General features: G+C 44.2%; 1 long non-coding RNA gene and 2 pseudogenes across 1 annotated transcript; 2 read left to right on the top strand and 1 right to left on the bottom strand.

Moving 5' to 3' along the window:
* On the bottom strand, nt 1-988 carry LOC102253442 (annotated as a pseudogene).
* Nucleotides 1-4,407, top strand: part of LOC102251661 — a 28,579-nt pseudogene extending 24,172 nt beyond the window's left edge.
* Nucleotides 4,408-9,676: 5,269 nt separating this feature from the next.
* On the top strand, nt 9,677-13,830 carry LOC106724985. The gene is made up of 3 exons (XR_001360810.1): nt 9,677-9,790; nt 10,800-10,923; nt 12,520-13,830. It is a non-coding gene; the product is annotated as an uncharacterized LOC106724985 (long non-coding RNA).
* Nucleotides 13,831-16,505: the final 2,675 nt, after the last annotated feature.

Here is a 16,505-nt window from a genome sequence, read left to right as displayed (position 1 = left end):
GTTGTAATTGCCAAAATCATTGTAGCTTCCACCACCTCCAAAATTGCTTCCACTGCCACCGCCAAAGCCGCCTCCGCCTCCTCTGTTTTTATAGCTGTCATAGCTGCCACTCCCGCCATAGCCACTGCCCTGGTTTCCATAACCCTGTCCACCACTTCCATAGCATCTGCTTCCTCCAGAGTAACCAAGGCCGCCTCCACCATCATTACCAAATCCATTATAGCCATCCCCACTGCCACCATCCCACCACCACCACGCTGCCACCAAAGCCACCTCGACCACTGAAGTTTCCTCCACGACCAAAGTTGTCGTTTCCACCAAAACCACCTCCACGACCACCTCCAAAGTTTCCAGAACCACTTCGACCTCTTTGGCTGGACGAAGCACTAGCCATCTCTTGCTTAGAGCTTTCCTGCACAGTTGTGGCCATTTACAGTATGGTATTTTTGAATGACAATCTTGTCTAAAGAGTCATGGTCGTCAAAGGTTACAAAAGCAAAGCCTCTCTTTTGCCACTGCCTCGTTCAGTCATGATTTCAATCACTTTTATCTTCCTATACTGTTCAGAATAATCTCTTAGGTGATGTTCTTCAGTGTCTTCTTTAATACCACTAACAAAAATCTTTTTCACAGTTAAGTGGGCACCAGGTCTTTGAGAATCTTCTCTGGAGACAGCCCTCTTTGGTTCCACCACTCTTCCGTCCACCTTGTGTGGCCTTGTGTTCATGGCTGCATCCGCCTCCTCCTCAGTGGCATAGGTGACAAACCCAAAGCCTCTGGAGCGCTTGGTGTTTGGATCTCTCATCACCACACAGTCCGTGAGCGTTCCCCATTGCTCAAAATGGCTCCTCAGACTCTCAACGGTTGTTTCAAAGCTGAAACCTGCGATAAAGAGCTTCCGCAGCTGTTCCGGCTCTGGGAGACTCAGACTTAGACATGATGACTGCAACAGGGGAAATTCCAATGATGCTTACTCCGCGGCGTTCACCAGCAGAAAAAAGCTGAAAATTTGTTTTCTTTCAGCTATGTCATCTGATGACCTGGCCTTTATGCCCAAGACCAGAATACAAGATTTATTCTCTGAAATGATGCTGGTAAGAAATGAAAGGTGTCGCTTTCATAATGTACACTTAATGAAAGTCTTGGTATTTGAGTAAGAGTGTGGTGAGGAAAGAGGTTATTAGTATAAACAGAACTAATCTGGAACAGTTCTCATAATAAAATTCTTGTTACCTAAAGAGGTGAAGTGTATTATGCATTTGGGAAACCTTCCTCTTTAAAGTGAGTTACACTGGCAGATCAGTGTGTTTCTGCAGGTGAAGGTTGAAAACAACTTTTAATGTTATGCATTCTTGGAAAGGAAATCTGGATAAAGTAGGAGTTCACATATTCTGTAGTGTATGTAATCATTTGAATTTTTAAAATGTAGGATGGATTAAACTTTCATGCAATAATTTCTAAAATGTAGAGATTTACAATATACCTCTAAAGTTTAAATATTCGCAATTGGGCAATCATCATTATTATTATTATTATTATTATTATTATTATTACTAGTGTCCCGGTGCACAAATTTGTGCACCAGTAGGGTTCCTCAGCCTAGCTTGCAGGATGGGGCTGAAACTGGCTCTCCGACGTCCCCTGAGGGGTCCCGTATTACGAGAGGGTGCAGCTCAGGCCAAGGGACCCCACGGGTGCATGATCGGGGCTGGGGAGGGATCCAGAAGGTTGGCCAGCTGGAGAGGGACCATGGGAGGACTCCAGGGTGTATCCGGCCCATCTTCTTTAGTCCCGATCTACGGACGCCAGCAGCAAGCTAACCTACTGGTCGGAGCATCTGCCCCCTGATGGTCAGTGCATGTCATAGTGAGCGGTTGAGCGGCCTTAGCATATCATTAGCATATTATGCTTTGCTTGGCTGAATGGATGACCAGAGGACCGGACATTTAGCATATTATGCTTTTATTATATAGGATTATTATCACTTTTAAATATATTTTTATTGAATTCAGAGAGGAAGAGAGAGAGATGGAAACATCAATGATGAGAGGGAATCATTGATTGGATGCCTCCTACATGCCCCCCACAGGATGGAGCCCGCAACCTGAGCATGTGCCCTTGACTAGAATTAAACCCAGATCCCTTCAGTCTGCTTGCCAAAGGTCTATTTACTGAGCCAAACCAGCTAGTACTTTTATTATTATTTTATTCAAAATATACTTTTTTGGATTCAGAGAGGCAGGGAGATGAAGAGAGATAGGCAAACATCCTTGATGAGAGAGAATCATTGACTGGCTGCCTCCTGCATTCCTCACACTGGGGACTGATTCCAAACCCAGGGCTTGTGCCCTGATGGGGAATGGAACCGACCTTCTGGCTCAAATTTTGATTCTCAACCATCGAATCTTGCTGGCTCAGCAATTTGGCAATCTTTTTTTGGTTGTTCTTATATATTTTATTGATTTTTTTACAGAGAGGAAGGGAGAGGGATAGAAAGTTAGAAATATTGATGAGAGGGAAACATCTGTCAGCTGCCGCCTGCACACTCCCTATTGAGGATGTGCCTGGAACCAAGGTACATGCCCTTGACTGGAATCAAACCTGGGACCCTTGAGTCCGCAGGCCACCGCTCTATCCACTGAGCCAAACAGGTTAGGGCTGGCAGTTTTGTAAACAAGAATTCATTCTTCCTCTGACAATTATTGTTTTGTATTTAATTTTGTCTATAATTTTAATAAATTAGGAGAGCTTTTTTTACACAACTATCTTGGTTTAATGAGTATCACAAAATGGTTCTTTTGGAATAGTGTACATGTTTAATGAAATTATAACTGTCAGTAAAGGTCTTTCCATCTTCCATTACTACCAGAGTACACATAATGGAGACAGAAGTTATCAATGGAATGAAAATTGGGGTAAAATTAAGCAAGAGTCATATCTTAATCATCGGAGAAGCGAGTTTGCAGAGGAGCATTATAAAAGTGGAAGAGTCTGTGACCCAAGGTACAATCACAAAATACGTGAGGTTATTCCTATTGTCGAGAAGACACACAACGGAAATAAATGTGTCCAGTCTTTTCAACAGTCTTCAAATTACACTGAACAAGAGAATATTCATCTTGGGGAGAAAGCTGACAAATGGAATCCTTGTGTTATAATCTCCAGTCAAATATTAAAGAAAAAAATCAACAGTGGAAAAAAATCTTATAAATGTAGAGAATGTGGTAAAGGATTCCTTTCTGCCTCAAACCTGAATCGACATCAGAAAATTCATAATGGAGAGAAACATTACATATGTAGAGAATGTGGCAAAGCCTTTATATCGTTCTCACACCTTAATACGCATCAGAGAGTTCATACTGGAGAGAAGCCTTATAAATGTAGAGAATGTGGCAAAGCCTTTTGTGATTCCTCCTCTCTTAATAGACATCAGAGAATTCATACAGGAGAGAAACCTTATAAATGTAGAGAATGTGGCAAAGCCTTTTGCGATTACTCCTCTCTTAATAGACATCAGATACTTCATACAGGAGAGAAACCTTATAAATGTAGAGAATGTGGCAAAGCCTTTAGTGGTTACTCCTCTCTTCATCATCATCGGAGAGTTCATACTGGAGAGAAGCCTTATAAATGTAGAGAATGTGGCAAAGCCTTTAGTGCTTCCTCCTCTCTTAATCAACATCAGAGAGCTCATACTGGAGAGAAGCCTTATAAATGTGGAGAATGTGGCAAAGCCTTTACATCTTCCTCCTCCCTTAATCGACATCAGAGTGTCCATACTGGAGAGAAGCCTTTTAAATGTAGAGAATGTGGTAAAGCCTTTAGACTGTCCTCACAACTTGTTAAGCATAAGAAAGTTCATATTGGAGAGAAGCCACATGAATGAAGAGAATGTAGCACATCCATTGGCAGCTCCTCAAACCTCACTACACATCAGAGAGGTCATACTGGATAGGAGCCTTATAAATGTAAGCATGTAACAAAGCCTTTAATCAGTGTTTATGCCTTATTGTACAGCAGAGTTCATACTTGAGAGAAGTATTACAGATATGTGGAGTGTCATAAATCCTTGACCAGCAGTGAGAACTTACTGAACATAACAGAATTCTGACTGCGAACAAGCCTTATGAATGTGAAAAATGTAGTAAAGCCTTTGAAATCCATTCATGTATTACTATACATGGGAGACTTCATACTGAAGGAGAAACCTTTAACATGCAGAACATGTGCAAGATCCTATACCTATAGATGTAATGGATATCAGATTCTTATAGTGGGGGAAAGCTTTAAACTATACAAAATGTGAGAAAGCACTGACTGGCTTGCCTCAGTGGTTTAGCATAGATCAGTGGTTCCCAAACTTATTTGGCCTACCGCCCCCTTTCCAGAAAAAATATTACTCAGCGCCCCCTGGAAATTAATTTTTTTTTAAATTTTAATAGCAATTAAACAGATATATGTATTAATGTTTCTACCTTTTTCGTAAAATATAGTAAAGAAAGGTGTAAATTAGAAACATTAAAGTTTGAAATTATGAAACTAATTATTGAACTCAGAATAGAAAGGTAATACAAAAAAAAGTTAAAACAAATGCACCTGTGGCCATCACCGCCCCCCTGGATCGCTGCAGCGCCCACCAGGGGGCGGTAGCGCCCACTTTGGGAATCACTGGCTTAGATGTATGAACCAGGAGGTCAGGGTGCAATTCCTGCTCAGGGCACAAGCCCCAGTTGGGGGCTCAATTCCAGGTGTGGGTCATACAGGATCCAGCCGATCAGTGATTCCCTCTCATCATTGATGTTTCTATAGCCCCATCTCTTTTCCTCTCTGTGCTATAACAATGGCATCTAAACTTCTTCCTCACCTACATCAGCCCTTCAGGCCCCCGTAGCTTCTGTTCAGTACTTTAGAATTTTACTAATGATGTAACTGACATCAGAATTTGGCAAATACGTAACTTTACATTCATGAAGTAGGAAGCCCACCATTGTATTTTTAGCAGGATTCTAAAGTTTTGAATATTATTAATTTTTGGAATATAATAAATTGGCTTCTGTGTACTTTATAACTGGAGTGATTTTTCTTGTCCTGATTTTCATTGAAACCCTGAAGAATTTCTCAGTGTAACCTCATTAACTTTTTTCTTGGGGTAGAATCAACCGGCGTAAAACTGATTTTATTCTCAATTACTTGAACGTAACTGAATGATGGTCATTCTTTCTAGAGGAACCGCAGAGACCGTGGCAGATTTGCAGTTGAAGAATTTTATTTTGCATCAAAAGTTATTTTGTATAGTGATAGCATGGCCACAGGTATGTTTATAGGCAATAGTTATTCTTGCTGTGTTTTCCAAGCCATCACTATAAGTTCCAGGGACAGCAAGATAGCAGAGATTGAAATGAAAGCCCCACATTCATTGCTTCTCCAATGTACTGTTGTAAATTGTACAAGCTGGTAAATATCAGATGCTTGGCATGGGCCAACCCAAAGGATTACACAATGATTAAAGAAACTAGATATTGGATACTCTTCCACTCTACTTCCTGACATTCCCATGGAGCATTCATATGTATAAGAATCTCCTGATATTTTGTCTCTAGTTCTCATTATCTGGCCCAGGGGCTTTATGGTTTTGTTCTGTTCCGGACAAACTATTGGATCCAGATCATTCATAGGAATTTGGTTCCATGTTTTGGTACTGTAGTGAGGAATATGGAGGAAGTGTATTGATGTAAAATATACATAAGATTTTTTTTTTCACACGTTCAGTAGGAAAATAGATGAAGCAGACATTGTCCCTTGGGTTAGAGGGTATTCTTGTTTTCATTTTGTCCAGAATGCATATTCTTCTGCTGTGAGGTTAAAAGCTCTTAAGTCAAAGATTTTAGCATTGCCCTACCCGTGGTCGGCAAACTGCGGCCCGCGATGCACATGCAGCTCTTTGGCCCCTTGAGTGTGGCTCTTCCTAAGCCTTAGGAGTACCCTAATTAAGTTAATAACAATGTACTTACCTATATAGTTTAAGTTTTAAAAATTTGGCTCTCAAAAGAAATTTCCATTGTACTGCTGTTGATATTTGGCTCTGTTGACTAATGAGTTTGCCGACCACTGCCCTAGCAGGTTTAGCTCAGTGGATAGAGCATCAGCCTGTAGACTGTAGGGTCCTGGGTTAAGGGCACATGTCTGGGTTGCAGGCTCGATCCCCAGTAGGGGGTGTGCAGGAGGCAGCCAATCAATGATTCTCTCTCATCATTGATGTTTCTATCTCTCTATCCTCCCTTCCTCTCTGAAATCAATAAAGAAATCTATTTTTTTTAAAAAAGATTTCAGCATTGTTTATCTCATGGCACATATGAGCTAACTACAGAAATTCAGTGGTCCACCAAGATATATATTTTGCCAGTTTGCCAAAAGAAATGTGTCGTGTGTGTTTCCTTCCCACGTCCCGCGTGGGTCAGGGTTCAGGACCTAGAAGCAGAGCCCCGCACAAATGAAAGAGAAAAGACACGAGATAATTTGAAATATTGGGGAGCCAGGCGGGCAAGCCCAACTCAAGGAGAAAGACTTCCACTGATGCTCAGGCCGCTCCAATCTTTTATTTGATCTGGGGTAGCCCTAGGATAAGGAGATTTCAATGACACACAGACTAGGTCATAGCATGACCCTTAGGTAGGCAAGTTCCAGTAACAGGCAGAATATCTAATCAACAATTATCAACAAGGAACTAAGGTGGGGATGATGCTTCAGCTACCATTATCTAGATTAACTGGGTGGTGCACAGCCCCGACCTTTGCTAGAGATTCAAAGGTCACCAGCTTTTGGGGTTCCTACGCTTCTCAGCTAGTGAAGACAATAATTGGTTACCGACACAAATGTATGATTTTGATTTATGCACACCACACAGGTGTTACTCTGTTGCCTGTTGTCATATATATTATTAGACATTTTATGGATAATGTAGTCTGTGCTGCTTACTAAATAGTCAGATGTTGCTTGTTCTAAAAATTCTTGCAGCACACCAGTTTTCCTGTGTGACACTTCAGTAGAAAATCTCTGGTGTAAACTTATCCAATCCATTTTGTGTAATGTGTCATTTAATACCACTTTTTCCTTATTGATTTATGTCTGGGAGAACTGTCCATTGATGTCAATGGGAAGCTAAAGTCCCTTACTATGAATGTATTAATTTAAAAATGTCAAAAGCTATACACCTGTCAATAATCACTTAAAATATAAATGGGCTCAGTGGATAGAGTGTCGGACTGTGGACTCAAGGGTCCCAGGTTCCATTCCAGTCAAAGGCATGTACCTTGGTTGTGGGCATATCCCCAGTAGGGGGTGTGCAGGAGGCAGCTGATTGATGTTTCTAACTCTCTATCCCTCTCACTTCTTCTCTGTAAAAAGTCAATAAAATATATTAAAATATATATATATATATAGTCACGGGTATGTAAAGTTTTTCAAAGGAAATAGTCAATCTATATATATAAAAAGCTAGCAACAGAAACACCATAACGACCAGAACCAGTTGCTATGATGCCCACTTGCCAGCAAACCGGCCTGATCAGGAGTAGGGCCAGCCGGCCAACCTCCCGTGGCCCCTCCCTCCAGCCAGCCCCTCGATAGGCCTGGATTGCCAGCCAGGCTGAGGGACCCCACCTGTGCACGAATTCATGCACCGGGCCTCTAGTTTTTTCATAAGCCCAAATGCAGAGGGATTTATTTATTTATATTTACCAAAGATAAAAGAGGGAAAATATAACCTCATCAAAATTTCAGGAAATATGTATCATTAAGTATCTTGAGCATAAAAGTGGTGTCAGGGTTAAGACAGAGATGGGATATAAGTAGGAATTCAGAAAAAAGCATGAGAGACTAAACTGAAATTAGCCTTGGGAGAGAACACTCTCTGACAAAGCCGTTTCTAGAATTCCTCAGACAATGACAGAAGACTGGTTGTAGAGCTTTGGAAAGGACCACATTATCTTTAGGGAAAGAGAGAGCAAACTCATAGGAAGGTGTAACAAACATGGCAAATGGACTAGACAGAGAACTGTTGGATACACTGAAAAATTACATAAACTCTAATACATCGCATCAGTCAGGGTTCAGTGCAAGGAATGAAAACATCCATGCTTTTAATTAGGGAGGAATCCAATCCATAAAATTTTATGCTTATAAATTATTAGCAAGAAGAGAGAAGTGGATTCTAAGATGGGCCTCCAGGGATGACTTCATAATTTTCTTTGGGGAGCTACCACCTCTAACACTGTAAATGGTGCTATGAGTTCAAGAACGCACCGGGGACCCCCACCCTGATCTGGGACACCCTTCAGGGCAAACCAGCTGGCCCCCACCCATGAACCAGGCCTCTATCCTATATAATAAAAGGGTAATATGCAAACTGACCCTAACAGCGGAACGACTGGGAATGACTGGTCACTATGACACCCACTGACCACCAGGGGGCAGATGCTCAATGCAGGAGCTGCCCCCTGGTGGTCAGTGTGTTCCCACAGGGGAAGCTCTGCTCAGCCACAAGCCAGGCTGATGGCTGCCAGTCCAGCGGTGGTGGTGGTGGGAGCCTCTCCCCCCTCAGCAGCGCTAAGGATGTCCAACTGCAGCTTAGGCCTGCTCCCTGCTGGCAAGTAGATATCCCCCAAGGGCTGCTGGGCTGCCAGAGGGATGTCTGACTGCCAGGTTGGGCCTGATCCCCCAGGGAGCGGGCCTAAACCAGCAGGTGGACATCCTCTGAGGGGTCCCAGACTGCAAGAGGGCTTAGGCCCGGCTGAGGGACCCCCCGAGTGCACAAATTTTTGTGGACCGAGCCTCTAGTTACTAGAGTCTAGTACATATATAAAAGGATTAAGTGCTTCTACCAGAAGACACAGGGTAGCTGAATGCATTGGAAAATAAAACCCATACATATGCTGTCTAAATGAGACCCACTTCAGATCAAAAGACACAGCATGAAAGTAAAGGGTTGGAAAAGAGTTATTTCATCTCTACCTTTGGGTCCCCAAGATTCTTTTCTACAGAGAATTTTACTGTAGTGAGAGCTCTAATTGTAGACTGTGTATATTTAATAGGTGTGAGAATAAACGTGCTCAGAGTTAGCTGACCTATGTGGAAGCGCTGACTCTTAAAGAAGTCAGCATGTAAACATTTTTTCAATACCCAGAAACCTGTGGTGCATGGAGCTGGAGCAGGTCAAAGCAGGCCTGCTGGGAATCTCAGATAAAGATGCCTCTCTTTTATGTGAACCACTTAATTGATGGCTTTACATTCTGTTTCTAAAATTTGGAAATCCTATAAAGGAAAAACTGTGCCCTTGGAGGGGAAAAAGTTTGCTTAAGGCATGTAAGGGGCCAAACCGGTTTGGCTCAGTGGATAGAGCGTCGGCCTGCGGACTGAAAGGTCCCAGGTTCGATTCCGGTCAAGGGCATGTATCTTGGTTGCTGGCACATCCCCAGTGGGGGGTGTGCAGGAGGCAGCTGGTCGATGTTTCTCTCTCATCGATGTTTCTAACTCTCTATTCCTCTCCCTTCCTCTCTGTAAAAAGTCAATAAAATATATTTAAAAAAAAAAAAAAAGGCATGTAAGGGAATTGAATGCAACACAATTATAGTAGTCAGTCATTTGCTAACATTGTAGTTCATTATTAATAACTAGATGCCGGGTGCAAGAATTCATGCTGACTACTTTGAAGGCACATTCTGTGACTCCTCAACATTTTGTCACCTGAGGAAACAAACCAGACCCTGATCAGGACCAAATGGCTGCTTCTCAGGTAAAAGATGTGTCCTGTGTCAAAGGCTGTTTGCTTTTCTTTGAACTTCTGTTGATTTATTTCTCTTTCTCTTCCCACGCCTGTGTCTCCTCTGCTGCCACTGTTACAGTCTGCCCTGTTCCCCACAGCTGGCTGACTCTCATTGCTGCTTCTCCCTCTGCTCCGTCATCCCTAAACCCCTCTTTCTGTCCCTACACTCGCTCCCCTTAATTTATCTCCTCTGAACCAGTCTATCTGAAGTGTCTCCCCCTTTGTTGCCCCCTCTTCTGTTCACCATGACCCCTCTCCCTCCCAGCTGCCCTTCACGTCTCTGGGGCTTCTTCCTCTCCTCCCATATTTCTCAAACTTTTGATGTTCTTGCCTTTCCAGGTTTATTTCCTTTCCTTATTTCTTATGATAGTGTCAGCAGTTTCTATATGTCCCTCGCTTTTTTAATATATATTTTTGTTGACTTCAGAATGGCAAGGAGAGGGAGAGATAAAAACATCAATGAGCAGCCCTAACCAGTTTGGCTCAGCGGATAGAGCTTCGGCCTGCGGACTGAAGGGTCCCAGGTTCGATCCCGGTTAAGGGCATGTACCTTGGTTGCGGGCACATCCCTAGTGGGAGGTGTGTAGGAGGCAGCTGATCGATGTTTCTCTCTCATCGATGTTTCTAACTCTCTATTCCTCTCCCTTCCTCTTTGTAAATAAAATATATTTAAATAAAATATATTAAAAAAAAAAAAAAAGAAACATCAATGAGCAGAGAGAATCCTTGATCAACTGCCTCCTGCACACGCCCCACTGGTGATCGAGTCTGAAACCTGGAGTGTGTCCTGACCAGGAATGGAAACCGGCCCTCCTGGTTCAGAGGTTCACGCTTTATGTCTCAGCCACTCTGGCCAGCTATACTTCTCTTTTTCCCAGAGCCTTCTCTGCCTTCATTTTATGCAGCCTCCCCAAGGCAGGAAGCATTTCCTCCTTTAATTAATGACTTTCAACTACTCAGAACATTCCTTTTGTGACAGATCCATCTGGAAAGGCAGCCATGTCTAACATCCCTATTGGGATGGGGTCAGAGGCTCTAGTATCTTGAAGAAGGGAAATGTAGATTTATGTTCAAGTGGCTGCAGCATCAGCTCTTGATCAGGGGTAAGAAAATGCACATTTTACTGCTCAGAATAGCTCAGAAAGTTCTGATAGAAGAGTAAATAGTAAATAGAAGGGACTGGCTCACTAGATTAGTACGAAAGACCTGGTAGTTAAATGTACTATTAACTTACAGAACATGAGAGGTACATGTGGATTAACACTTGCAAAAATTAGTGTTTACTTGTGATCATATCCACATAATTATATTTTTAAGTAAATTTTCTTTTAAAAAATATTTTTTTAATGATTTTTAAAAAAATATATATTTTATTGATTTTTTACAGAGAGGAAGGGAGAGGGATAGAGAGTTAGAAACATCGATGAGAGAGAAACATCGATCAGCTGCCTGCTGCACACTCCTCACTGGGGATGTGCCCGCAACCAAGGTACATGCCCTTGACCGGAATTGAACCTGGAACCCTCTGTCCTCAGGCTGACGCCCTATCCACCAAGCCAAACCGGTTAGGCCACATCATTATTTTTTTATTGAAGTATTTTTGGCAGTAATGTCACAGCAGTGGTGACCTGACCTTCCCTGTGCCTCAGTCACCTGATACCCATTGTCTCAATCCACCTGATATTCAGGTGGCACAGATGCTTCCCTCACTGTAGAGTTAATAGTCTCCCTTTCTCAGGAACAAGGGTGTAGTAGGGGTTTAATGAAAGTTGTGCAAAGACCATCACTTCACATCTGGAAATGTCCCTCTTCTTAGCTTGCATTTGCTTTGGAAAATGAAGGACTTACTTTTGTTTCCTACAGATCATTGGCTTTTGCATGGGACCTTTAAACAATCAGGCCTTGATTCTTTACATTTTCATTATATTCTATACTCATATGAGAGCCATACCCTACATTATCACTTTTTGTATTTTTTAGAAAGTTTCTCTCTCATCACTGATATTTCTATTTCTCCCTCTCTGAAATCAATAAAAGTAAATATTAAAAAACTAGCCAACAACCACTACTTCCTCATTAGTGAACTCAGGAGCGAGCCTCAAGATTGAGGGACACAGGCCCCCTGGATCTTATCAGAGTTGTCATAGTGGGACTTGTGGCAAAGGCAGTAATAAACACCAAAATTTCCTGCATTTGCAATGGGCATACAGCCAAGGCGTGAGCAAAAAAACTATCAGGATGGCCCGGCTGGCATGGCTCCGTGGTTGAGTGTGGACCTGTGAACCAGGTGGTCATGGTTAGATTTCTGGTCAGGGCACATGCCCAGGTTGCTGCTAGAGCCTCAGGATCCCGTGTGGGGCTTGCAGGAGGCAGCTAATCAACGATTCTCTCTCTTCACTGATGTTTCTCTTTCTCCTTCCCTCGCTGAAATCAATAAAAATAAACAAACTATCAGGGCCCTAACCGGTTTGGCTCAGTGGATAGAGTGGCGGTCTGTCGACTCAAGGGTCCCAGGTTCGATTCCGGTCAAGGGCATGTACCTTGGTTGGGAGTGTGCAGGAGGCAGCTGATCGATGTTTCTCTCTCATTGATGTTTCTAACTCTCTCCCTCTCTCTAAAAAAATCAATAAAACATACTTTAAAAAATAAAATTTAAAAACTATCAGGATGACGCGCTCATTGTTCTTCACTCGTTCTAGATAGTGCTGCGGATCCCTCAGGTGGGACATGTCCATGGCGGCTTCCTGGTCAACTTCCTTCTTGGTTCTGTGGCCCTGCTCTTGCCTTCCGGGATGACGGGTAACTTCATTTCGATTCTGGGCCGGGCAGAGGCGCTCCTGCTGGAGAAGGAGAGACGACATTCCTGGCGGTGTACGCGGCGGCCACTGGTTGCTGCAGTTGCCAAAACAGGAGAAGCCCTTTCTGGCCTTTGGAGACTTCGTACCATGTAGCACTAACGTGGGGCCGCCATCGTAGAAGTCGGGCACTTGGCCGTCTGTGTGGGAATGACGGACAGAGCGGGGACATGGAGGCCCCCGAGGCGACCCAGAGGCCGGCTCGCGGCCTGGCCGCTCAGCGACTCCCATCAAAGGAAGTTCCCCTTCATGTCCCGCACCAGCGGCGCCGAGGGCCGGCACTGGAGGCCGCACCGCCCGCCACCGCGCAGGGCGTGGCCCACAGGACCGGGACGCTAGCGGGCGACGGTCGAGGACATGGCGACAGCCGTTCCTCAGGGGAGCATTTCTTTACCCGAAAAAGACACTTTGGGAGCTCAGCCCCGCCTAGTCGGCTTCCCGGGCAGGTTCAGGTTTATTTTGTCGCGGCTACTGCGCATGCTCAGCCTCTTGGCCTCGCCCCTGCCCTAAAGCTCCCCTCAGGCCACGCCCCTGCTGTTTTTTTTTTTTTTTTTTTTTGCTGCAAACCAAGCGGAAGCCAGACTGAGGACCGGTCCCGCCTCTGCAACGATTTCCGTCGGCTGTCTCCCGGGCCTGCGCATGCGTGGCTCCTCACTAGGCCCCTTACTGAACATGCAGGCCAGTTCCATCGCAGATTTTTTTTTTCACCCGCAGGTGGTAGCAGCGCAAGCGCGGCCTCTCCAAAGCCCCGCCCCTCGCGCGAGCCCCGCCCCCGGGACGCCGCTTACCCTCCGCCGCCATCTTGTAGGAGCTCGGAAGGTAGGAGAGACGTCCCAGGTCACACTGCGGAGCGTGAGTTCGTCTTTCTAGTTTCTTGACCGTCCCCTCCTCTCCGCAAGCCCTAGGGGTCGCCCTGCACCTTGACGTCCCCGCAGGCGCCCCCGTCCTCCGTGTAAATGTAGGCGGCGTCCTCCTCAGGCCCGGGCACTTCCCTTGGCATTTAAAATGGCGCCTAGCCCTAACCGGTGTGGTTTCGGCTCCTCAGGTTTGTTTCCCCGGGTGTCGCCTGACACCGGAAGGGGAGTGTTGGCTCTGCAAAGGTTCCTACCGCTGGTGGGTGTGTGTGTGTCCACGCGAGCACAAGATTTGAAGAAAAGGGTGGGAAGGGGCCCCAGCCGCTTTGGCTCAGTGGATAGAGCGTCGGCCTGCGGACTCAAGTGTCCCAGGTTCGATTTCGGTCAAGGGCATGTACTTTGGCTGCAGGCACATCCCCCGTAGAGGGGGTGTGCAGGAGGCAGCTGATCCATGTGTCTCTCTCATTGCTGTTTCTAACTCTATCCCTGCCCCTTCCTCTCTGTAAAAAATCAATAAAACATATATATATTTTAAAGGTGGGGGGGTGGGAAAACTCACTTGTCTCTGCTGTTTACTGCCCCTAAACCCCTCCTGTGGCCGTGAGGAGCAGACCCCGTCTTTTCCACACGGTGAGGTCAATCCTGTGGATGGTGGCGGCGCAGGAAAGGGGGTGTGTTGGTAAATGGCATACTTTCATCTGCCTATTCGCTGCTAAACTCTCTTGTTGCCCGAGGCAGAAGCCCAGAAGAGGAGGAAGAGGAAAGGGTTCTGTAGTGGCTGTTTCTCAGGTAAAGTCATATTCTCAGTGGGTTGTGTCCGTCCTTCCTGAAATGCCCTTTGACTTGTTGATATTCTCTGACCGAGTTGTCCCGCCTGACATTTGTTTGTTCACACTCAACCCGGGCCTCCCCTCAGTCCCTCTCATCTTAACTTAAATTCTATCCCACCATGATTCAGTGACATCAATTTTTTATCAACCCGGATAAAAGAACATGCCGATAGGCCAGCTGGTGTTGCTCCGCAGTTGAGCATGGAAGCAGGAACCAAGAGGTCACATGCTTGGGTCTGGGCTTGGTTCCTGGTAGGAGGCGTGCAGAATGTTTCTCTCTTTCTCTTTCCTAAAATCAATTAAAAATTTATTTTTGAGCCCTGATTGGTTTGGCTCAATGGATAGAGCGTCAGCCTGGGTACTGAAGGATCCCGGGGTCGATTCCAGTCAAGGGCATGTACCTTGGTTGTGGGCACATCCCCAGTAGGGGGTGTGCAGGAGGCAGTTAATCCATGTTTCTCTCTCATCGATATTTCTGACTATCTCTTTCCCTTCCTCTCTGTAAAAAAATAAATAAAATATTTAAAATTTGAAAAGAACATGCACATAAGAGTCACATAATAATACGCACAAATATTTAGTAAGTTCTGGTGAAAAGACCAATAAGCAAAAATATTTCTGTGTTGATAATACATTTGAAGCTAAATGAGCAAATCATGCCATTATCAATTTTACAATAGGAAGTCAACAGAAATGTCTGACAGTGGGAGGTTCTTTGGATCATTTTTATCACATCCATTTTTTGGAGGTTACATTATTACCCTGTGGATTAGGTTCTTTGAGACAGAGTAATCTTTACGTTTGTTGCAGTTTGGGTTTATTTCAAGGCATTTTCTTATGTTCTATTCCTTTAAGTATCTGTGTTAATATACTCTTCAGTCTAAAAAGGTGAAGCCTCTAACGTTCTTTTATTTGAAGAAAGTTTGGTCTCTGCTAGATCCCTTTGCTTGCTTCCATATGAATTCTAGTTTTGTTTTGTTTTGTTTTTTAATGCAAAAAGATTTATTTGTCCACACACACCAGTGAAGGAAGGCAGTCTTCTGTCAAATGGAGATTAAGATTCTTAAGTGGCTGATTCTGGGACCTACTACAATGGGAAGACTTGCTTTGCTGCCTTCAGGCGTTAGGTCTGTTTACCTAACACTACAGCAGGCTTTTTCAATGGGGCTTCCTCCTCCTGGGCCTGATTTTTTAACTCCTTATGATATACTAGCTGGTTTTGCAGGTACTTTGTGTTACTCTTCTGTTCATCCAGGCGCTTTCCCATGAAGCATAAGACATCATATTCATTGTTGGCAGAAGCTATGTTCTTCACGTCTAGCAAGAGCTAGCTTACTTGTTCTTCAACTCCAGGACAGACTGTAGAGCTTGTGTGCCAATTCCCCAGTTATCTGTTTCTTAGTCACTGGAAGGCAGATATTACTTTCACATCCTGTATCTCAAGAATTGCTTTCCATGTTCCCTCTTCACCTCAGCTTGGTCTTCAAAGAATGCAGCAAAACAAGGTTCTAAGCCTTCAATGTAATAACAGGCCATAGATAAATGAGCATCACTGATGTGCAGCTCGTAAGATGCCACGTGATTAATAGCAACCCTACAGTCTTCAGAGAGTGGGTGCTTGGCTGCCATCGAGAATACCAAGCATAAACAGTGTTCTAATTTTTAATGTTTTTATTTCTGCCAAATTGCCCTTGTAGAGAGAGAGAGAGAGAGAGAGAGAGAGTGTGTGTGTGTGTGTTTTGTTAATCCTCACCCTGAGGATGTTTTTCCATTGATTTTTAGGTAGAATAAAAGAAAGGAAGGGGGAGAGGAGAGAGAGACATCAATGTGAGAGAGACACATCAATTGGTTGTCTCTTGCACCAGTCTGGGGATCAAGAACCTGCAACTCAGGCACTGTGCTCTTGATGGAGAATTGAACCCAAGACTCTCTGGCCAGTGCGCTAACCATTGAGAACACAGGTTAGAGCTGACTTGATAATATTTTAAAATATATTTTTATTGATTTCAGAGAGGAAGGGAGAGGGAGAAAGAAACATTAATGATGAGAGAGACTCATTGATTGGCTGCCTCCTGCATGTCCCCTACTGGGGATCGAGCCCGCAACCCCTGTATGTTCCCTGACAGGTAATAAAACCCTGACCTCC

This window comes from Myotis brandtii, unplaced genomic scaffold (genome assembly GCF_000412655.1).
Source record: "Myotis brandtii unplaced genomic scaffold, ASM41265v1 scaffold1289, whole genome shotgun sequence".
Lineage (NCBI taxonomy): Eukaryota > Metazoa > Chordata > Mammalia > Chiroptera > Vespertilionidae > Myotis > Myotis brandtii.
This window is presented reverse-complemented; position numbering and strand designations above follow the sequence as displayed.